Source organism: Camelus dromedarius, chromosome 2 (assembly GCF_036321535.1).
Source record: "Camelus dromedarius isolate mCamDro1 chromosome 2, mCamDro1.pat, whole genome shotgun sequence".
NCBI classification, from domain to species: Eukaryota; Metazoa; Chordata; class Mammalia; order Artiodactyla; family Camelidae; genus Camelus; species Camelus dromedarius.
The window spans coordinates 3,455,235-3,463,796 of record NC_087437.1 but is presented as its reverse complement, the minus strand read 5'-3'; the positions used below and the strand labels follow the sequence as shown (position 1 = coordinate 3,463,796).

General features: G+C 43.6%; 1 non-coding gene across 1 annotated transcript; it reads left to right on the top strand.

Annotated features, from left to right (window-relative positions):
- The first annotated feature begins 8,488 nt into the window (after window positions 1–8,488).
- On the top strand, window positions 8,489–8,562 carry TRNAD-AUC (transfer RNA aspartic acid (anticodon AUC)). Its single transcript has one exon. It is a non-coding gene; the product is annotated as a tRNA-Asp (tRNA).

Here is an 8,562-nt window from a genome sequence, read left to right as displayed (position 1 = left end):
TATAAGACAGACAAACTTACCACCCTCACAATATGTCACAGGCTGGTGAGGGCTTCAGAGAAGTGAAAAGGCACTTAGGAGACAGAGCAGTAAGTGCTAAGCCTGGAAAACCCTGTGTGCGATGGGGCTTGTAGGGCAGGTTGGGGTAGGGGAGAAAGGGACAAGGGCATCTGAGCGAAGCAAAAGCAAGTCTCCAGGTAAACGTACGTAGGAGGGAGCACGAGAGCGTGTTCCAAGGAGCAGAAGGATGCAAGTGCTTGGAGTGGACCCAGGACCTGGAAGAATTCCAGGATGCCCGGGGCCCCGTTTGAGAGGTTGGACCTGGTACCGGTTGTGCTGAGACCGGGCAGGGCCTGATCAAGGAAGCCTTCCAAGCCTCATGAGACTGAGTTTTGCCCTGAGAGAATCAGGAAGCCATTGCAGGGTGTTAAATAGCATGACGTGATCAGATTTGCTTTCTGTTTTGCCAGTACATTTCTATTTATTTCTTTTTTTAACAGCTTTACTGAGAGAGCATTGACATACAATAAACTACACATATTTAAAGTATACAGTCGGTCAGTTTCCACATGCATCTATGCTGATGAAACCATCAAAAGAGCGAACATGTCCATCACTCCAAGAGTTTTCTCCTGCCCCTTTTAAAATCCTCCCTCCTGCTCCCCTCCCCTCCCCAGATGACTGCTGACCTCCGTTCTGTCAGTAGAAATCAGGTTTTATTTTCCAGAGCTTTATAGAAATGAAATCAAAATGTGTATATATTCTGAAGAGTACACATATATGGATTATTTTAGCAACATCACGGACACTGCCAAGTCAAGAATGGATAAGGAGCAAGGCCAGAGGCTTTAGCTAGTGAATTATTCACTAAAGGAACTAACTCCTTCTGAAAGGGGCGCCTTCTGAAGCCTCTCTGTTCATTGCTTCGTAAGTGGCAGAGCTAAAAGCAAGTGCAGCAATACCTAATCCCACTCCCCTCTCCTGTGCCCTGTTAGGTCCTTGTTTGCAAGAGGTGGAAGCCTAATTCCAGCTGTCCTGATTGCGTGCACACACACACGTGTGCGCGCACACACACACATACACACACACACAATTTTATTGGCTCATGGGAATGAAAAGTTCAGGAGAGGCTGGCTTTAGGCGTCGATGCTCAAATGACCTGACTGGGTCACGGTACTTGGTGATGACTCCTCCCTGTGGCGGTCATGGTGGTGAGAACATTTAAGATGTGCTCTCAGCACCTCTCAAGTACACAATGCAGCGTTGTCAACTGTGGTCACCAGGCTGTACTTGACTCCCTGGAACTTACTCATCTCTCATCTCTCGCGATCGGAAGTCTATGCCCTTTGGCACACCTCCCGCCTCCCCGCCCTCCAGCCCCTCCTCTGTATTTATCGTGCTTATTTAAGCTCTCGCTCCGTAAGTCACAGCCGCGTCCATTGTCCCATTTATTGTCTCCAGATGGACGCTTATTTGGCCCGGGGGACTCAGGTTCCTGTCTGAAGCCACCCCGTCTAGTTTGGAGGAAAAGCCAGATCCCTGCAGGTGAGTTTAAGGCAAAGGGGAGGGACAAGCCCCGGACAGATCGCTCCGGACCCCACAAAAGTCCAGAGACACCAGCCGGTGTGGCTCTGGCCGGCTTCTCCCCGGGCGCGAGGATGCCCGAGGTTAGAGCCGCTCCTCCCCGGGAGCGCAGGGGTCCCCTAGGTCACAGTCTCCCATCCCTGGGAGCATGGGGGCACGTTGGCTGAGCGAATGCACTGGATGTGGGTCGTCAGCCCTGTTTCCATCAGCCCCGCGCCCCAGCAGGGCTCCGGCACTCCTTCCGTGTCCCCAGCCGCAGGGCCGCCGGCGCTGCTGCTGTGGTTTCCGTGGCCCATAGGCGGCTCCCGTCGGTACAAGGCCAGGCGGTGCAGAGGGCCGGGGAGAATTTAGAGTCCCTCCTCCGCCCGAGCCTAGTCTCCGTGCGCCCTGCCCCGGGCTGCAATCCCTGCGCCCGGTGCACCTGCGCCGCCTCCCCGGGGCATCGCAGCCGTCGGAGGCACTGACAGTTTTCTCAGACCCATGACCGCATCTGCATCCAGAGCTCTCTGGGGTGGATGGCGTGGCGCCAGCCCGCCGGGGGGTCAGTGCACCACCTCGGCACACACACAGCTCGCTTTCCAGAGCAGTCAGCGCACCTGTGAGTCCTCCTCCCTTAGGGGGAGTGATGGGGACCCTGGGACCAGGAATCACCGTCAAGGACCAGTACTTTCCAGGGCTGAAGAAAAATATTAAATTCCAGCCCTCTGTTTTCTCCTCGAATTAAACCCAAATTAAATATTTTAGGTAATGACTCAGACACTCTGAAAAGGGCTTCATAATAGCTCTTGACTCATTTGAATATTTGACTTGGAAGTTGCTTGTCTCTGAGGAACGTTGACATGAAACTTGATCCTAAGGAGGTACAGGTGACAGCCTCAGCGCTGACTGCTTTGTGAAGTGGTTATAATAACAGCAATTAAAAATCGCATTTTGCTGGGCTCTGCCAAAGCAGTTAGGCGTCGCAGAGACACTTTAGAATAATGCAGTAAATAGATAAGTAGCTAAAACTTTAATTAAGGTGCTTAAAATAAAGTCCCTTTTCATTCTTTTTTTTAACCCCCAGTGTCTACAAACTTTAAAAAATAGTGTTTGAACTAATTGCTTCAGCAGATACCAAAGATGATCATTTGCAGAAGTACCTTACTAGAAATAGTACTCCAAGACTCTAAAATGCATTTGATTACAACAAATAACATAGAAATACAGAACATCATATGAGAATATTATGAAAAACTATATGGAACCAAAATGGATAACCTAGAGGAGATGGACAAGTTTCTGGAAACACAGTCCACCAAGACTGAATCAAGAAGAAACTGACTACTTGAACAAACCGATCACTAGAAATGAAATCGAATTAGCAATAAAAAAAAAAAACCTCCCTACAAATAAAAATCCAGGACCAGACAGCTTCACCAGAATATTCTAGCAAACATACAAAGAAGAACTCATACCAGTCCTTCTCAAACTCTTCCAGAAGATTGAAAAGGAGGGAACACTCCCAAACTCATTCTATGAAGACACCATCACCCTGATACCAAAACCAGGCAAAGACACCACCAAAAATAGAATTACAGACCAATATCACTGATGAACATAGATGCAGAAATCCTCACCAAAATATTAGTAAACAGAATCCAACAGCACATAAAAAAGATGATACATCATGACCAAGTGGGGTTCATCCCATGGACACAAGGGTGGTTCAACATATGCAAATCAATCAGTGTAATACATCACATCAACAAGAGAAAGGACAAAAACCACATGATCATCTCAATAGATGCAGAAAAAGCATTTGATAAAATTCAACACCCATTTATGATAAAAACTCAGACCAAAGTGGATATAGAGGGAACATATCTCAACATCATAAAAGCTATATATGACAAACCTACAGCCAGCATAGCACTCAAAGGTGAAAAACTCAAAACCTTCCCACTAAAATCTGGGACAAGACAAGGCTGCCTACTCTCACCACTCCTATTCAACATAGTCTTGGAAGTCCTAGCCACAGCGATCAGGCAAGAGAGAGAAATAAAAGGGATCCAAGTTGGAAAAGAAGAGGTAAAATTGTCACTATATGCAGAAGACATGATACTATATATATAAAACCCTAAAAGGTCCACACAAAAACTACTAGAAATAATTGAAGAATTCAGCAAGGTAGCAGGTTACAAGATTAACATTCAAAAATCAGTTGCATTTCTGTACACTAATGATGAATTAACAGAAGAAAGTAAAGAATCAATCCCCTTTAAAAAAGCACCCAAAGTAATAAAATAACTAGGAATAAATCTAACCAAGGAGGTGAAAGACTTATACATGGAAAACTATAAAACACTGATGAAGGAAATTAAAGAAGACCTAAAAAAGTGGAAAGATATTCCATGCTCCTGAATTGGAAGAATCAATATCGTTAAAATGATCACACTGCCCAAGGCAATCTACAGATTTAATGCAATCCCTGTCAAATTACCCAGGACATATTTCACAGAACTAGAACAAATCATACTAAAATTTATATGGAACCGTGAAAGATCTAGAATTGCCAAAGCATTACTGAAGAGGAAGAAAGAGGCTGGAGGAATAACTTTCCCAGACTTCAGACAATGCTATAGAGCTACAGTCATCAAAAAGGCATGGTATTGGTACAAAAACAGACATATAGACCAATGGAACAGAATAGAGAGCCCAGAAATGAACCCACAAACTTTTGGTCAACTCGTCTTTGACAAAGGAGGCAAGAATATACAATGGAATAAAGACAGTCTCTTCAGCAAATGATGTTGGGAAAACTGGACAGCAGCATGTGAATCAACAAAGCTAGAACACTCCCTTACACCATACACAAAAATAAACTCAAAATGGATCAAAGACTTAAACATAAGACAAGATACAATAAACCTCCTTGAAGAAAACATAGGCAAAACATTATCTCACATATATCTCAAAAATGTTCTCCTAGAACAGTCTACTCAAGCAATAGAAATAAAAGCAAGAATATACAAATGGGACCTAATGAAACTTACAAGCTTCTTCACAGCAAAGGAAACCATAAACAAAACAAAACGACAACCTATGGAATGGGAGAAAATATTTGCAAACAGTGAAACCAACAAAGGCTTGATCTCCAGAATATATAAACAGATTATATGCCTTAATAAGAAAGAAACAAACAACCCAATCCAAAAATGGGCAGAAGACCTAAACAAGCAATTCTCCAAGGAAGACATACAAATGATCAATAGGCACATGAAAAAATCCTCCATATCACTAATTATCAGAGAAATGCAAATCAAAACTACAATGAGGTATCACCTCACACCAGTCAGAATGGCCATCATTCAAAAGTCCACAAATGACAAATGCTGGAGAGGCTGTGGAGAAAAGGGAACCCTCCTACACTGCTGGTGGGAATGCAGTTTGGTGCAGCCACTGTGGAAAACAGTATAGAGATTCCTCGAAAGACTAGGAATAGACTTACCATAGGACCCAGGAATCCCACTCCTAGGCATATATCCAGAAGGAACCCTACTTCAGGATGACACCTGCACCCCAATGTTCATAGCAGCACTATTTACAATAGCCAAGACATGGAAACAGCCTAAATGTCCATCAACAGATGACTGGATAAAGAAGAAGTGGTATATTTACACAATGGAATACTATTCAGCCATAAAAAATGACAACATAATTCCATTTGCAGCAACATGGATGCTCCTGGAGGACGTCATTCTAAGTGAAGTAAGCCAGAAAGAAAAAGAAAAATACCATATGAGATTGCTCATATGTGGAATCTTAAAAAAAGAACATAAATACAAAACAGAAACAGACTCATAGACATAGAATACAAACGTGGTTGCCAAGGGGGCGGGGGTGGGAAGGGACAGACTGGGATTTCAAAATTTGTAGATACTGACAGGCATATGCAGAATAGATAAACAAGATTATACTGTGTAGCACAGGGAAATATATACAAGATCTTGTGGTGGCTCACAGCGAAAAACAAAAGTGACAATGAATATATGTATGTTCATGTAGAACTGCAAAATTGTGCTCTACACTGGAATTTGACACAACATTGTAAAATGACTATAACTCAATAAAAAATGTTTAAAATAAAATAAAATAAAATGCATTTGATAGCAATGCTTCAATTTCAGGCAAAAACCTTTCTCCAGTGATAGAACCAAGAGGGTCCTCAGCCTGACAGTTGTAGGCCTGGCCTGCCACCAGCCTGCTGTGTGACCCAGGGCAAGTCACTGAGTCTCTGGGCTCACATTTCCTCATCTGTGAATGAGGTCACTGAAGGTATCTCTTAGATTCTTTCCTGCTTCAGAATTCTTCAGCATCTGTAAACACACAAGAGCGTCCCTACCCTGAATACAGAAAATAATGTATATAAATTGCCCATGTTTTTGCTAACATTTTGTTACAAGCATTTTCAAACATAAATAAAAGTTAAAATGTGGCACAGAGACACCACATACCCACCACCCAGATTCCACCAGTAAGATTTCACTGGACTTGCTCTATCACATTTGTATTCATCTTTCCAGCCCTTTGTGTGGCCACCATTCCATCATATTTTGTGATGTAAAAAAATAAAACTAACTTTTTTTTTAGGGAGAGGGTATAGCTCAGGGGTAGAGTGCATGGTTAGCATGAACAGGTCCTGGGTTCAATCCCCAGCACCTCCGTTAAATACATAAGTAAATAAACCTAATTACCTACCCCCCATCATAGACCCATTCAAACAATATAGAAGAGTAGAAAAAAGCAAAGATGAATAAAGCACCTGTACTATTTATAGAAAACCATTATCATAGTTGTACTAGCTGCTTACAGTTAATTAAAATTCAATCAAATTGAAGATCTAGTTTCTCGGCCACACGTACCACATTTCAAGCGCCCAGTGGCCGCGTGTCTCCTGGCTGCTGGTGGGGACGGCACAGCGTGGACATAAGGCACGTCCATCACGGTGGGAGGTTCTAATTGGCAGCCCCGAATAGCCTGCTGGTCTCTCTCCATGGCTTTCTGGGACAGTGAACAAATACATGTCATTTTATGTGAACGGAATGATACTTTGCGTGCTGGCTTTACCATGGGACTCATTCCTTACCCTCTCTCATCTACAGCTCATTTTTCTCTTGCCTTGCCCCCTCCCCTTCCTTGTCCTGCAGTGTGCAGGAGCCCTCCTGGGCCCCCACCTTGGCTCTCACATTCTTAGAAAGTTCCTGTCACACGTGGACGGTCTTGTTGCTGGTCAACACTTTCAGCCAGCCCTCCCGCTTGTCTCAGTTAATAAAATATCATGGGAACCTTCCTAAGCCCATAGCACGGATCTACCTTACTCTCACCAGTGGCCTGTGGAGGCCCTCGGCTCAGATGCATGAGGACAGTTTGAGAGACATTCAGCCTCTTTCTCAGGAGTGGGACGGCTGGATTGAAAGATATATTTATGTTTAATTTCCCTAGATATTACCAGATTCTAGTCCAAAGGCAAGACTGATGGCCATTTTCTCCAGCAATGAGTGAGTATCTTCTGCCTTCTCCCCGCCTACTGTCTCCCTGCTGCTCCCAGACACCGCATCCTGGCCAGCGTTAGATGCCATCACACCTGGATTTTTCCAGAATTACACTTGAAAAGTGGTATCACTCTGCAGGGGCTAAACCACTGTAGACAGGGAGGGCAGCTGTCCAAGGTCCAAGCGATGAAAGATGGAAAAAAAAAGTCAGTTTTAGCATCACCACACATAGGCCAGTCCAACAATGTCAGTGATAATGTACCCCTCCCCTCGCAAATCTTCTGTTGGCTTCTGTTCTAAGATGTTGTCATGGGTACTGTTGAGTTTTAGTATGTGTAAGTTCAAGTTCCAGCTAGGATAAAGAAGACACACACACACACACACACACACACACACACACACCCCTCAGCCATAAAAAAGAATGAAATAATGCCATTGGCAGCAACATGGATGGACCTAGAGATTATCATACTAAGTGAAATAAGTCAAAAAGACAAATATGTGATATCACTTATATGTGGAATCTAAAAAAAAAAAAAAAGACATAAACTAACTTATTTACAAAACAGAAACAGACTCACAGACATAGAAAACAAACTTACAGTTACCAGTGGGGAGAGGGGGTGGGAAAGGATAAATTGGGAGTTTGGGATTTGCAGATATGAACTACTATACATAAAATAGATAAACAAGTTTATACTGTACAGCACAGGGAACTATATTCAATATCTCGTAGTAACCAATCATGAAAATATGAAAATGAATATATGTATGTTCACGTATGACTGAAACATGATACCTTGCACCAGAAATTGATGAAACATTGTAAACTGACTGTACTTCAGTTTAAAAAAAAAAGTCCCAGCTACAGGACTGGCCTCCGACGCACACAAACTCAGCCACACGTGCCTGTTTCAAAAGTAAATGATGAGGGTTCCCCATCTGTCAGCGTAGCTCACTTCCGGTGTGGCTTGTACCCCCACCCTGTGGTCCCACACGTGCCTGTGCTGCCACAGGACGTCAGAATGAACCAGGACAGCTGGATGCAATGTCTCTCTTTCGAGATTTTTTTAAGAAAATCTTTTCAAACAGAGTCAAAAATCTTTTCAGAGTCAGCCTTGAGTAACGTATCCAGAAGCACCAAGCTTTAAAATTGTTCCTTGAAGCTCGGTGCACAGAAACTGTGGGACAAAGCAACAATTGCAAAAAAAAAAAAAAAAAAAAAGTAAGGAAATAGACAACTCCATAGACAGTGGAGTGAAATTGCTGAGAATTACAGGAAACATGGCAGGAGAAATCAGGAGGGTGATCTCTGGACCCCAGGATCGTTCTCACCAGGAGCAAGACCCTCGTTCTAGAGTAACAGACCAGGGGGAGGGTATAGCTCAGGTGGTAGAGCATATGCTTATCATGCACAAGGTCCTGGGTTCAATCCCCAGTCTCTCCA